Source organism: Ruditapes philippinarum, unplaced genomic scaffold (assembly GCF_026571515.1).
Source record: "Ruditapes philippinarum isolate M1 unplaced genomic scaffold, ASM2657151v2 ctg1568_1_1_1_1, whole genome shotgun sequence".
Lineage (NCBI taxonomy): Eukaryota > Metazoa > Mollusca > Bivalvia > Venerida > Veneridae > Ruditapes > Ruditapes philippinarum.
The window spans coordinates 100194-115076 of NW_026853652.1; the positions used below are offsets into that span (position 1 = coordinate 100194).

Here is a 14883-nt window from a genome sequence, read left to right on the forward strand (position 1 = left end):
TAGTCTGTTATAGGGTATATTTTGTGTTCAGTCCATAACTTTTTCATATATCAAAGGATTTTAAAAAATACTTGGCACAAATAGTCACTATAATAAGACGATGTGTCATGCGCAATACCTACATCCCTACCTCTAATGCCAAGGTCACATTTCGAGGTTAAAGATTAACATTGTCTGTTAAAGGGTATATATTGTGTCTGATCTAGAACTTCCTCATAGTTCAAGAGATTTTGAAATAACACTTAAAGGTCAAAAGTTAACAGAGTCTGTTATATGTTATACTTTGTGTCCTGTCCAGATCAAGGGATTTTGAAAATACTTGGAATAAATAGTCACAATGATAAGAATGATGATATGTCATGTGTAACACCAGTGTCCTCTCCTCCAAGGTCAAGGTCACATGTACAGGTCAAAGATTTACATATTCTGTTAAAGGGTATATGTTGTGTCCAGTCCATAACTTTTTCATAGATCAAGGGATTTTAAAAATACTTTGCACAAATCAATCGAAATAATAAGACGATATGTCAGGTTCAAATCATGGGTCCCTACCTCCAAGGTCACACTAAGAGGTCAAAGATTAACATCTGTTTGTCTAACGTCTGTTAGAGGGTGTCCCATCTACAATCTTCATAGTTCAAGGGATTTAAAAAAAGTTACAATAATAAGACGATATGTCATGCACAACACCTGGACCCCTACCTCCAAGGTCAAGGTTACACTAAGAGGTCAAAGCTTAACATTAATTTTATCTCTTTAATAAATTTGTTGTTGCATTTGCAGATCTAGCATTGGTCATAATTTTGGACTGAAAATCCTTAGATCCATACCTCAATCTTTTGAAATAGCACAATTTTATGATTCATAAAAAAACTACCCCGAGGCGGGGGACGTTGGTAACTCTGTTACAAATTCTTGTTATTATTATTATTGAATTTCTTATTGATTTTTGCTATGCTTGGTACTTAATAAATGCATTAACTTCATGCATGGACAAAATAACCACTTATTATCTTCATGCATGGGCACAAATAAAATCTGGACAAGACTTTGCTAAAAAGTATTGACCTTTATCTTGAGCTTTCAATGACCTTGACAAACAAGGTCAATTTGAATTTAGGTTAAATTGTCATAATTATCTTTTTTCTTGTGTGGATTTGATTTATACTTGGACTATGCAAGCTTAGCTTTCAAAAACATAGAGTAATTTAGAAGTGACCTTGACCTTTTATTGACATTCAAGATCAGATTTATAAAGTTCTTTTTTTCCCAGTAACTGGCTATAATTCTGTTATTTATATTCATATTTAGACATAACATCCTTTAGGTCAGGACCTTCATCTATCCAAAACCCATAATAAACCTTCAGTAGTGGCATGGCCGAGTGGTTAACGCATCGGACTAGTAATCTAATTATAGCTAGCCAAATGGGTTCAAACCCTGAGAGGGGCAAGTCGTTGTTTCCTTCAACAAGACACTTTACACTCACTGATCAGTACTGGTTAGTTCCAGGAACCTTTTGTACAAGACCTTCAAAAAGGTTGAACTGAACTTAACCTATAATTGACCTTCACTGTCAAGGTCAAATAATTGAATTTGTATTATATTTTCTTAACTTTGTCATTTATCTATGGAAATGATTCATACAAGTGTGACTAGACTGACGTATCTAAATAATGATAGAAAGAACATTTTTTTTTTTTAATTTTCTACTTTGAGATTTGTTTGAATAGTTTGTTTGCTTTTAGAAAGAAACAAAAGTTTAGCATTGCACCCGCCTGGCAATGGCTCTTGTTAACGTTTGGTACACTGTTTAATTGCAATTTCTTTTTTTACATTTTTAACTGTTTAAAACTGTTTATTTGTTTGAATTTGGAAAAAGAGTGTTGTCTCCACATTGCTCTGGGCATGTTTTCTTTTTTCTTTTGCTCCAAAATTGACATAGAATTTGCGAAACCCAAAATTTAAATATCAAGTCCAAATATTTACCAGTAGCTTCACATAAGGGAGATAACCTGTTAACATAAGCGGGGATTGCCTGTTAATTTATTATATAAAGTCTATGTGAGCTATATGAACGGCTTGTAAAGGTCACAGTAAGTGTACTTTAATATCTTATCTAAATCATTGTTAAGTCTATGTTTTAAGACATTCCAGTCATAACTAATAAATAAAAGCAAAAACAAGCAAAATTTAAAAAAAGACCTTTAAGGCACACTATGCTTAAGAAATGAATATTTTTTCACTCTTTAGACAGAGCAATACAAGTTTTATAATGCTCATATAATGGTATTAGAGAATTTTAGATGCTTATCAATTGAAGAAGGTATCTCTGAATGTGAAATAACTTTTATAAAAGTAGCAAAGTGTAAAAAGTAGTATTTTATTTTCCATACAGAATCACTAATTTCTATCTGTATATATTATTACTAATTGCAAAAAAAAAATGGTTCAAGTAATTGGTCAATGAGTGGCTTTTTAGAAAATATAACGGCACAACAAAATTAACAATAATTTGTAACAGAGTTACCAACGTCCCCCGCCCCGGGAGTTTTATATGAAGCATACAATTGTGCTATTCCAAAAGATATAGGTATTGATCTCGGGACATTCAGTCCAAAATTATGATCAATGCTAGATCTGCAAATGTAACAATAAATTTGTTAAAAAAATAAAATGAAACACGGAATTTAAAAATCTATCATGTTAAGCTTTGACCTCTAAGTTTGACCTTGACTTTGGAGGTAGGGGAGCAGGTGCATGACATAACGTCTTATTATTGAGACTATTTGTGCCAAGTAATTTCAAAATCCCTTGAACTATGAAGAAGTTATAGGTTGGACACAAAATATACCATATAACAGACTATGTAAATCTTTGACCTCTAAGTGCGACCTTGACCTTGGAGGTAGGGACACAGATGTTACGCATGACATATCATCTAATCATTGTGACTATTTGTGCCAAATATTTTCAAAATCCCTTAATCTATGAAGAAGTAATGGATGGGACAAAAAATATACCAAATAACAGACTCTGTTTACCTTTAACCTCTAAGTGTGACCTTGACCTTAAGAGGTAGGGGTGCAGGTGTTGTACCTGACATATCGGCTTATTTTTGTGACTTTTTGTGCAAAGTTATTTCAAAATCCCTTGAACTATGAAGAAGTTCTAGATTCGACACAAAATATACCCTATAACAGACTATGTTAATTATTGACCTCTAAGTGTGACCTTGACCTTGGAAGTAGGGATGCAGGTGTTGCGCATGACACATCCTCTTATTAAAGTGACTATTTGTGCAAAGTATTTTCAAAATCCTTTGATCTATGAAAAAGTTTTAGACCGGACAAAAAATATACCCTGTAACAGACTATGTAAATATTTGACCTCTCAGTGTGACCTTGACCTTGAAGGAAGGTGACCGGTTTTTGCGCATGACACATCATCTGATTATTGTAAACAATTATGGCGAGTATTTACAAAATCCCTTCATAGATAAGAAAGTTATGGACCGGACACGACATATACCCTCAAATAGGCAATGTTGACCTTGAATGAGCAAGTACGACCTTGACCTTGAAGGTACGGGCCTGGTTGTTGCGCATGACACATCGTCTTATTATAACAAACATTTGTGCCAAGTTATCTCAAATTCCCTTGTTAAATGACAAAGTTATGGACCGGATACGAAATATACCCTGTAACAGATTATGTTAATATTTGACCTCCAAGTGTGACCTTGACCTTGAAGGTAGGTGACTGTTTTTTGCGCATGACACATCGTCTGATTATTGTGAACAATTATGGCAAGTATTTACAAAATCCCTTCATAGATAAGAAAGTTATGGACCGGACACAACATTTACCCTCAAATAGACAATGTTAACCTTGAATGAGCAAGTACGACCTTGACCCTGAAGGTAAGGATCTGGTTGTTGCGCCCGACACATCGTCTTATTATAACAAACATTTGTGCCAAGTTATTTCAAAATCGTTTCATAAATGACAAAGTGATGGACCAGACACGAAATATACCGTGTAACAGACTATGTGACCTCTAAGTATGACCTTGACCTTGGAGGTAGGGATGCAGGTGTTGCGCATGACACATCCTCTTATTAAAGTGACTATTTGTGCAAAGTATTTTCAAAATCCTTTGATCTATGAAAAAGTTTTAGACCGGACAAAAATATACCCTGTAACAGACTATGTAAATTTTTGACCTCTCAGTGTGACCTTGACCTTGAAGGTAGTTGACCGGTTTTTCCGCATGACACATCATCTAATTATTGTGAACAATTATGGCAAGTTTTTACAAAATCCCTTCATAGATAAGAAAGTTATGTACCGGACACGACATATACCCTCAAATAGACAATGTTGACCTTGAATGAGCAAGTACGACCTTGACCCTGAAGGTACGGGTCTGGTTGTTGCGCATGACACATCGTCTTATTATAACAAACATTTGTGCCAAGTTATCTCAAATACCCTTGATAAATGACAAAGTTATGGACCGGACACGAAATATACCCTGTAACAGATTATGTTAATATTTGACCTCCAAGTGTGACCTTGACCTTGAAGGTAGGTGACTGGTTTTTGCGCATGACACATCGTCTGATTATTGTTAACAATAATGGCAAGTATTTACAAAATCCCTTCATAGATAAAAAAGTTATGGACCGGACACGACATATACCCTCAAATAGACAATGTTAACCTTGAATGAGCAAGAACGACCTTGACCCTGAAGGTAAGGGTCTGGTTGTTGCGCATGACACATCGTCTTATTATAACAAACATTTGTGCCAAGTTATTTCAAAATCCTTTCATAAATGACAAAGTTATGGACCGGACACGAAATATACCCTGTAACAGACTATGTCAATATTTGACCTCCAAGTGTGACCTTGACCTTGAAGGTAGGTAACTGGTTTTTGCGCATGACACATCGTCTGATTATTGTGAACAATAATGGCAAGTATTTACAAAACCCCTTCATAGATAAGAAAGTTATGGACCGGACACGACATATACCCTCAAATAGGCAATGTTGAACTTGAATGAGCAAGTACGACCTTGACCCTGAAGGTACGGGTCTAGTTGTTGCGCATGACACATCGTCTTATTATAACAAACATTTGTGCCAAGTTATCTTAAATTCCCTTGTTAAATGACAAAGTTATGGACCGGATACGAAATATACCCTGTAACAGATTATGTTAATAGTTGACCACCAAGTGTGACCTTGACCTTGAAGGTAGGTGACTGGTTTATGCGCATGACACATCGTCTGATTATTGTGAACAATTATGGCAAGTATTTACAAAATCCCTTCATAGATAAGAAAGTTATGGACCGGACACAACATATACCCTCAAATAGACAATGTTAACCTTGAATGAGCAAGTACGACCTTGACCCTGAAGGTAAGGGTCTTGTTGTTGCGCATGACACATCGTCTTATTATAACAAACATTTGTGCCAAGTTATTTCAAAATCCTTTCATAAATGACAAAGTTATGGACCGGACACGAAATATACCCTGTAACAGACTATGTTAATATTTGACCTCAAAGTGTGACCTTGACCTTGAAGGTAGGTAACTGGTTTTTGCGCATGACACATCGTCTGATTATTGTGAACAATAATGGCAAGTATTTACAAAACCCCTTCATAGATAAGAAAGTTATGGACCGGACACGACATATACCCTCAAATAGGCAATTTTGACCTTGAATGAGCAAGTGTGACCTTGATCCTGGAGGTAGGGGTCTGGTTGTTGCGCATGACAGATCGTCTTATTATAATAAACATTTGTGCCAAGTTATTTCAAATTCCTTTCATAAATGACAAAGTGATGGACCGGACACGAAAGTGTGACGGACGGACGGACGGACAGATGGACGGACGGACGGAGCCTATTTCTATATCCCCCTTTTTTCGAAAAGGCGGGGGACAACAAGCTTTTGAACAAGAGAGCACACTACTATTCTAAGTGCTTGACAGTAAAGGAGCCTTGATAATGTAACATTTTTAAGTTCAAAAAAGACTAATTTTTTTTAAAATCCTGTTATGGGTTTGGAGAGGTCCTATTTTCCCCCAAAAAAAGTTTAAAATTTCAATTTTTCAAAGCAAGAGTTAAAGAAAATGAAAATTTTGGGGTGGTACCAAAATTTAACATAAATTTAGAAAAGAAAAGGGCTAATTTGTAAAAAAAGTCGTTTAAAACCCCTTAAAGGTTTGGGGTTTCATTGATGTTTCAACCCTTATGTAAAATGGACTTTGAATTTTGAGGTTTTAAAAAAACTTTACAAAAATGGTTACCCGGCGTCAGGGACTAGTATAGTTACTTTTTTATCTAAAGTGAGCAAAAAAAATAAAAAAAAAGCTTTCAGAGGCATAAAGTGCCTTTAAAAGTCAAAAATGGGTCTAACTTGAAGGTCTTGTTCTAAAGGTTGTTTTGCCAGAGCATAAAGAAAATACATTTGATATTCAAAATTTGTTATGATTCATAACAAATACCATAAACTTAAAAGATGTCAAAATCATAATACGCCTTTGGTATATGGTACAATTGATTCCTTGCAGAAATATCAGTCAGCTCATCTGACAGGAGGTTGTAAGTTTAAGTATGTGTTAATTAAGCTATTTTTGTTTTGTAAAGTCTTCATCAAGTTGCACATGTCTCCAAATTCTTGGATGATATTAACATCCATCCTGTGTAATCAGGCTCCTGAAAAATACAGAAGAATTGGTATAAATGTTGAAATTCTAAACAAAATTGCAATAAACTATTTAAGAATTATTTCATTGACACAATATATTGCAGACATTCCAACATATTGTAAAACAATGCACTATTTTATCCACTTTGGATATATATCCATACCTTCGGCTTGGTACAGATGATGACCATAATAAGTCATATTAGTCATAGCTACATTGTGACCCAAAAAGGAAAAATAAAAAAAAAAGTGACTTATGCCCCATCCAAGGTCCATGAAAATTACTTTTTGTCACTTTTTTTCATTTTTAATTGAAATAAAAATAATCAAAAGGGCTTTTCCCGAACTTCTTTTTACCTTCTCGTTGTAAAGGTTATGTTAAATTAAAAAAAGAGTGGGGCTTTTTTTCATTTTTTAAGTGTTTGATTTTTTTTCATAAAAATTTGTCTTATTTTATTATTAAATCACCAAAACCATAGAAGTTTTTAAAAAAATTGGGAAAAATTTCAAAATTTTGAAATGAAATTGATTTCAGGCAATTAATATCAGCTTGATTTAAGTTTAAAAATTTTAAAATGTTTTTTCAAATTTAATTTTTAATAATATAAAATAAGCTTCTGGAAAAAGAAAAACAAATTTTTGTAAAAAGCTATTTTAAACTACATCAAACAATAAAAAAAATTCCAGTCCCATCACCTAAAAGTGGAGTCCCTTTTATTTTCTTGAATATTATCAATTCTCATCTACATTATTTCGAAAAAAAGGTTTTTTCTCAGGAAGGGGAAGGAAACTTCCCTTTAATTTGTGGAAAGATATATGGTGAGAGCTTCACCCTTTAACAGACCCTGCTACAGATGGGAAAAATCCCAGTATCAACCTGTTAATCTTACCCAATAACTCTGGACAAGTAAATTGTAGATCTGATTTTCAAGAGACAGTGTCCCCTTTCCTTAGTCACCTGATCAAATGTGTACAATTGCAATCCTCTTGAATTTCATTCAGTGCCACTCGGAAAAAGGTTGATATTCATAATGAAGGCAAAGTCTGAAAGTCAAAGAATATGTAATGAGAAAGCCGAGTAAATGTAAATTAATTTATCTTTAGTTATAAAGTACAAATAGCAGATGTTGTAAATATAAATGTTAACACCAAATACATACGAGTTGTATGTTCATATAAACACTAAAACAAACATTGTTCAAAACAGAAAGAAATAAACACAAGTATTTCCTTAGATATATGATCATTCAACATGTTTAGCATTTTTGCATTTACTTTTGAACCACCACATTCTCTTTTTATTTGTTTTATTTGGTTTTACGTCACACCGACACAGTATAGGTCATATGGTGATGTTACAGCTTTACTGGGGAGGAAGACCTCAGGTACCCTTCCGTGCATAATTTCAGGAACAAACCCATACCTGAGTAGAACCAATAACATTCCATAAGCTAGCTTGATAGCTTCCTTACATGAGAGAATTCGAAGTCCCTGTCGGGACTCGAACCCACAGCAGTAAGTGGCAAGTGGTTTGAAGACAACAACATTAACCACTCGGCCACGGACACTCATACCACATTCTCTTGTTACAGAGGAAATTTTCTGAGAGGACATCTTACTTCAAAGAAAAATTACGACATACCTGCTTCACTTTTACCTCCACATTTCCCACAGTACAAATGACCTACTGGTAAACCTCCTTTAAATTTGCTGTATATCATTTTCCCCACCATTCTTGAAAGAACTTGCCGTCACATATGTAGGACCTTGCATTGTTCACAACACATTCTTTTACCTGTGTTTAAAATTCAAAAGTTAAATATCATTAGCATTATGCAAAGAATTTTTAATTTGTAAAAGAATTGCTCACCTTTCATGAACCTATTTTGATTCTTCAATGCAGATGTATATGTAGGTCATTAGGTCTAATAACATAGGGATATGGGCTTTGAAGACTATCTTTTTATGGTCTCTTTAAGTTATAGTGCAATGCCATCATGCATCATTTAATTTGGACCAAATATGAATGCCATGAGTATTGAATATAATACTTATATTGAGTGTCTTGAGTAATGAGCAAACAGTATTTGCACAACAATGCCCACTAAATTGTCATACAAGTTAACTTATTTTTCCAAAAATGACAAGCTATAGATATGCAGACCATACCATATAAGTGTATATATTATTAGTTATAAAGATCGTTGACAGGTTATATGGCCCTATATAAACGGCTATTTGTAAAATATAACCCAAGCCGTTAGACAAAGGTTATATTGCAAACAGCCGTTTATAAACGGCCATATAACCTGTCAACAATCTTTTTAACGAATTTATATTACAGCAAGCATCATGTTAATAGAAAAAAAGTAAGATTTCTGCATGAATCAACAGCAGCTGTGTATATAAAACTATTTAATACACTTGTTACTATATATAGTAACAAAATTGTCTATGATTTCAACTGAATATGAGTGTCACGTGACCTATTATGAGTTTGCGGCCCGGGGCCGAGAACTAGTTATCAGCCCGCAGAACATGTGCACGTGCACAAACTGAAACAATGACGTCATATTTTACGTCATCAACAGTTAACTGTAAAAGTGAAAGTGGGTTGTCAGCACGAATCGCTTTATTTTTATTATGAGAGCTTAAGCGTATTTAGTACAAACACATTTTTGTTACTATTGAAATTAAAAGAAATAATACGACAAATTCATTCCGAAAAAAAAATGAAAATAAAACTTGCTTCTTGATTCTACTGCTTTGAACACACAAACAGTAAACATCTCTTTACAGAAACAGTAGAAGAGAGACAAGAATTTCAAGGAAAGAACTTTAAAGTCTATTAAATTGTGTTTTGATTTTTTTTAAATGCTACTATTAGATCTACCAAGTGTATTAAAGACATTAATACACGTCAGCGTTGGGCCGGAAGGTGTTAATCGGCCCTGAATGAATAATGACCCTCGGGCTAAAGCCCTCGGTCGATTATCCCTTTTGGGCCCCCCCCCGCCCGGGATTAAACCCCTTAATAACTGATTAAAGAAAAAAGACTTATAAACGTGCAGTATTTAAGTATACATTAAGATGTATATGAATGAAGGCCAGAACCAGGGGTTTTTGGGGGCGATTTATGTGGAAAATTTATTACCAAAACTTTACAACCCAAAGGGAAATTTAGTATTTAATAGATTTAAAAATTATCAGACCTTTATTTTGCCATTTTTTTCAGCACCCCAAAACCTTTTTTTTGGTTTTTTTGAAAAAACAGTCACCCCTATATTTTAGTTTACAAATGTACAAAATAAATTGGAGAAAAATTTTAATGGTGATTAAAAGGTTTTAATTAAATATAATTTTAAAGACCTGTGGCCAAAAAAGAGCAAAACACCAAATCAAAAATGAATATTATTTAGTTTCTCATTGTAGGCCTAATATAATGACTACAATTGTAAAATTTTCAGGATAAAGCAATTGTTTTTGTCTGGGCTTAAAATACATTTTAAGTTCCCAAATTTTTTAAAATTTAAAAACCCCCCCCCATACTTTTTTCATTTTTTTAAAAAATTTAAAATTAAAAAAAATTTATTCACTTTCAGTGTGTTTTGAATTTCTCATTCCCCATGGTTAAAAAAAACTTTGAAGGTTTGCAAATTTCCCAAAATTCTTTTTGAGAGCCAGATGCGGTTTTTGTTGTTTTTTATAAATGTAAATTCCGGAAAGGGGAGTGACTTCTGACCAATGAACATTTTAAAAATCCCCCTTTTTGATATGTTTAATGAAAATAACGAGGAAAATTTTCAATTAGTTCATTCTATACCCCCCTTTTTTTTTTTAGTAAATTTCCCGGGCCCAAAAAACTTTCATTCGGCCGGGGAAAATTATAAAAATATAACAAAACCGGCATAAAAAAAACCCCCTGAAGTGTATTAACAGAACAGAACGTTTTCCCCCCAGAAGCAAAAAAATTCGGGGTGTGGTTTAATCATTTTACGTAGTTTATTCCGCAGTTTTTTAAAGGGGGGAAAAAGCGGAGGGGTGGTTTACTTTTTGCCAATCGCGTTATTTTAAAATTTTATTTACTCCCGGGGGGGTATTAATAACGCCGGGGGCAGATTTCCCTCAAAAAATTTTTAATTTAGTTTCATATAGCGGCCTTTGGGGGACCCTTTTTGGCGGCGGGTATTTTTATGGAAACGGTATACCCTTCCGCCCGCCGTCAATATCCACTCCGCCTTATAATGTCCAAGCACTCAGTCATTAACTCGACTAACTTTTAACTAAAAGAAAATTCTAAAAATTAAGTTTTTTTTTTAGATACCGTCGCTACATCGAAAATTACAACGCCGAATCGCTCGTTTGATTTATGCTACTCTGACGGAAATCAGTTCTATTCTGTTCTAGTATGTATACTGACGGGTTTTTACACCGCCAAACAGTTCGGCCGAATTTGTTACTAAAAATAGTCATTTTCCGCTGAAATAAAGAGGTTTGAACTGAATTGAACAGAAACCCGCCGTAAGCTTCATTAATATTCATATCCAAAGAGCGGGATTTGTGAAATGTTTTCATTGGTCGATGCAAATATAACTCCCCCTCTTCCAGAACTGCAGTACAACAACAACAACCACAAACACAAGAAGCATTACGAAATTTTGGAAATATAGATTGTATGTTAGATTTATTTGACAAGACTATATTTGTCAGATCTCAATAAGTGAATAAGTGAGTACACTGTAAAAACGGGCGTTTAAGTTTTAAACACATTTCGAAACACTTTTCCTGTTACACTTTGGAAACACCATAGAATGGAACACGTCACATGTTCACGAATAAACGCACAAATGTTCCAGTTTTACACGCTTCCTGGTGTTTCAAACTGAAACATGTGACATGTTTCATAGCAGAACACTTATAATGTTACAGTTTGGGAACACCTGAACATGTACAGTAAACACGTTTGGTGTTTCAAACTGGAACTTGCAACATGTTTCCAAACCCACATGTGCTGCTTTCAAAGCGTTCCTGATAAACATGTCACATATTTCAATTTCAAATGCATAACGTGTTTACTGTATATGTTCAGGTAAGATCAAAACAACTAAGGAAATACATGAACAGCATATTGTAACTACAAAAAATGCTAATGAAGTATTTTTGGAATTTATTTATAATAACATTATACAGTTTTTTTTCATTTTTAATTTAACATAATTCAAGAATACAACTTTGCTAAACACAAGCATGAAATGAGCTGTTAGAGTGACAACATGCCTGCACAATTCTCAATGCATTTACTCCAAAATGAGGCATAATTACCTTGAATGGGTATTGGTAAATAATATTTTCGTATGTAACACATGTACAAAGTTTCGGCTAAAATTCTATGACTGGAGATACAACTTTCGCACAAAAAAATACATAATTTTATATATGCAGAATTTTCTAAAAGGTACATCATTTAGTCAAAATGCAGAACAGAGTTATTGGTCTTTTTATGTTAACTTATATTTGCATACAAAAAATGTGTGAAGTTCCAAATAAATATCAGAAGTCCATGGTTGTCTTTCTTTGTCTAAAAAACTTAACATTGTGTCATGCAACATTAATGCTATAATCAGCTGCTAAGCTATTGCCTTACCATTTTTTAAATAATCAAGCTAAAAATTATGACATCATCAAACATCTGTTGCAAGAAATATGAAATTATTAATTTGTACTAAAATAGCCAGATTTCTATTGGTTAAAATCATTCGCTTTTTATAAAATATGTGTGTTTTTTCATGAAATCTTGTGCCATTTATATAAATGGATTGTGCAGCAGTCATCCTCTGTAATTAGCATAGATGATCAGAAGCAATGTATTAATAATTCATGATCATCATTAAGTACAGTCTGTGATAAACATAAAATAAATAAATATAATAAAACTTTTAATTTACTTGCAAACCAAAAAAAAAAAAATCTACAGTTAATGAAACTATTTATCTTTGTAACAAAACATAGGATAAAACAATTATGGATTTACTAGTCATTAAATATGATGAGATGTTCACCCCTCAATAATGCCTTCAGCTTGCAAATATCACATTTAATTTATGAAATCAGTTCTTCAAAAATACTTATGATGAAGAGTGCGAATAGTTACATATTAAGGCATTATTATAAAGTTCAACTTTTCCTTATAGCTGGATCACTTAAGTCACATTGGCTTCTTTTCTTTTCTCTCCATTTCCGTGTTCATTCTCTTTAAATATTGAACAAATCCATAGCTCGTATGCCCATCAAACTGCTGCTGAAGTACAGTTTGCTGAAGGAACCAAAGCACCTGTGTATACATACATATTTCATTCATAGTAGCATATTAGCATAAGAAGTTAATCAAACCAATCAACACAGCTATGGCCCCTATTGAATCGGCTGTCTTTAGAAGAATATGTGTACCATCACATACAATAGCCATGTTCACAATACATTCATCTTTCTCAATAGCAACCAACTTTGGTGCCAACTCTGGCGCAGAAGAAAGAAGTCTCACAAGATTCCCATCATCTTCAACTGAAACAAATATCGATAATTTTTATACATCAGTTTTAAAAAAAAAACTGTTAGCATTTGTATACACCTTAGATATCATTCAATGTTAAAAGCATTTTTAGCGTTATCACCAAGTGACAACTACCATGGAAATTATTTATTCTTTGTTAGAATAGTTTACCTACATAAATCTGTTTTGAAATAAAACCCGCATTAATTATTTATCAAACAAGTGTGCATGCCAAATATGACATGCTGATAATTATGGAAATAAGATGTTAAGGTATATTCCCTACAAAGTTTTGATGTAAAATTTGTACACAGATGTACAGACATGTCAATCACTGAATCACAGCTGATCACATAAAAAAGAAGTTTTAGGACATTAAAAGATTTGAATATCTAACACCCTTACCTTACTTATTTGCATCAAAGGCTGAGTCTTCTGGCTCTTTCCTTTTCTGTAAGCTGTTTCTGATTCTAAAGTCTTCAGCACTGCCACATTAGAGTCATCCTGAAAGCAAAATTATGAACAGACTAGGCTAACAGAAAGGTGCAAAACTTCAGATGAATAAGCCACGCCCATTTTTAACGGACTTTTTTCAATTGCTTATATTCTCATTTTCACCAGCATGTGAATTCTACAATATAATCTCATACCCTTATACAAGTCCTGAATCAAGATGCGATATTTATTTATTTATTTATTATTTCAATTTCGATTTCAATTACGAATAAATTAGATAGCGAATAGTTTTAACACCAACTAAATGAAGTGACGTCATAATTTATATTGCAAATGACATCATCAATGTTCACGTCATACTACAAACAGGCGATTTTCTTGTTATCTTTACTTTGCCGGCAAGCCTCGCCCTTTCTAGTCCTTATCATCCTCGCCTGATAAAATTAATATCAAAAGACAGTAGCATGTTATTCTCTAGATCTATATGTTTTGATTAGATATTCTTGAAATACCAAAGTGGGTGGGGAATCAGTTTTATGGTTAATGAAAATGATTTTTTGCGCCCGTCTTAAAAAGATCTGCCTTTTTAACCTTTGAATTTGATCTGCAAATACAGAAGTACATCGTACTAACCTTTTGCTGTTTTTTTTCTATGTTTTCCTTGCTAAATTTTACGCAAAAATGAAGAAAGGTAAACTTTGCGCCAAAAAAATTCGACTGCAGCAGGAGAAAGGAAGTTAAATTCGTAACATCTCGGATAATATCAGAAGGTGTTCTTGATCGGCACTCATGACATACGCAGAATTGCCCCCCCCCCTTGAAACACCGGCGTTTAAGACAGAGACACTTCGCATTAAATATTTCTTAACATTCGTATTGTCTTATCCTTACTGTTATGTTTCTGTTTACTGTTATGTTTCTGTTTTGTTTGTTATTAATAATCAAAACACGAGATGAGCTAACATAAAAGTAAACACAAACGTTTCATGTTTGCACACAGGCATGCCAATATTAACACCAACCGTTTAAACACTGCACATTACTGTTTTAGTTATAAACACCCGTTCCATAAATAAACGCATGTGTTTTTATACTGCACACAACGAGAACACATACGTTTTGTTAACGAACACCTGTGGAACG

At 33.7% G+C, this 14883-nt stretch overlaps 1 long non-coding RNA gene across 1 annotated transcript; it reads right to left on the reverse strand.

Moving 5' to 3' along the window:
* Positions 1-6559: 6559 nt before the first annotated feature.
* LOC132737456 (uncharacterized) lies at positions 6560-8587 on the reverse strand. The gene is made up of 3 exons (XR_009626735.1): positions 8377-8587; positions 7625-7778; positions 6560-6742 (listed from the first exon to the last, which is right to left on the reverse strand). It is a non-coding gene; the product is annotated as an uncharacterized LOC132737456 (long non-coding RNA).
* Between the last annotated feature and the right edge of the window lie 6296 nt (positions 8588-14883).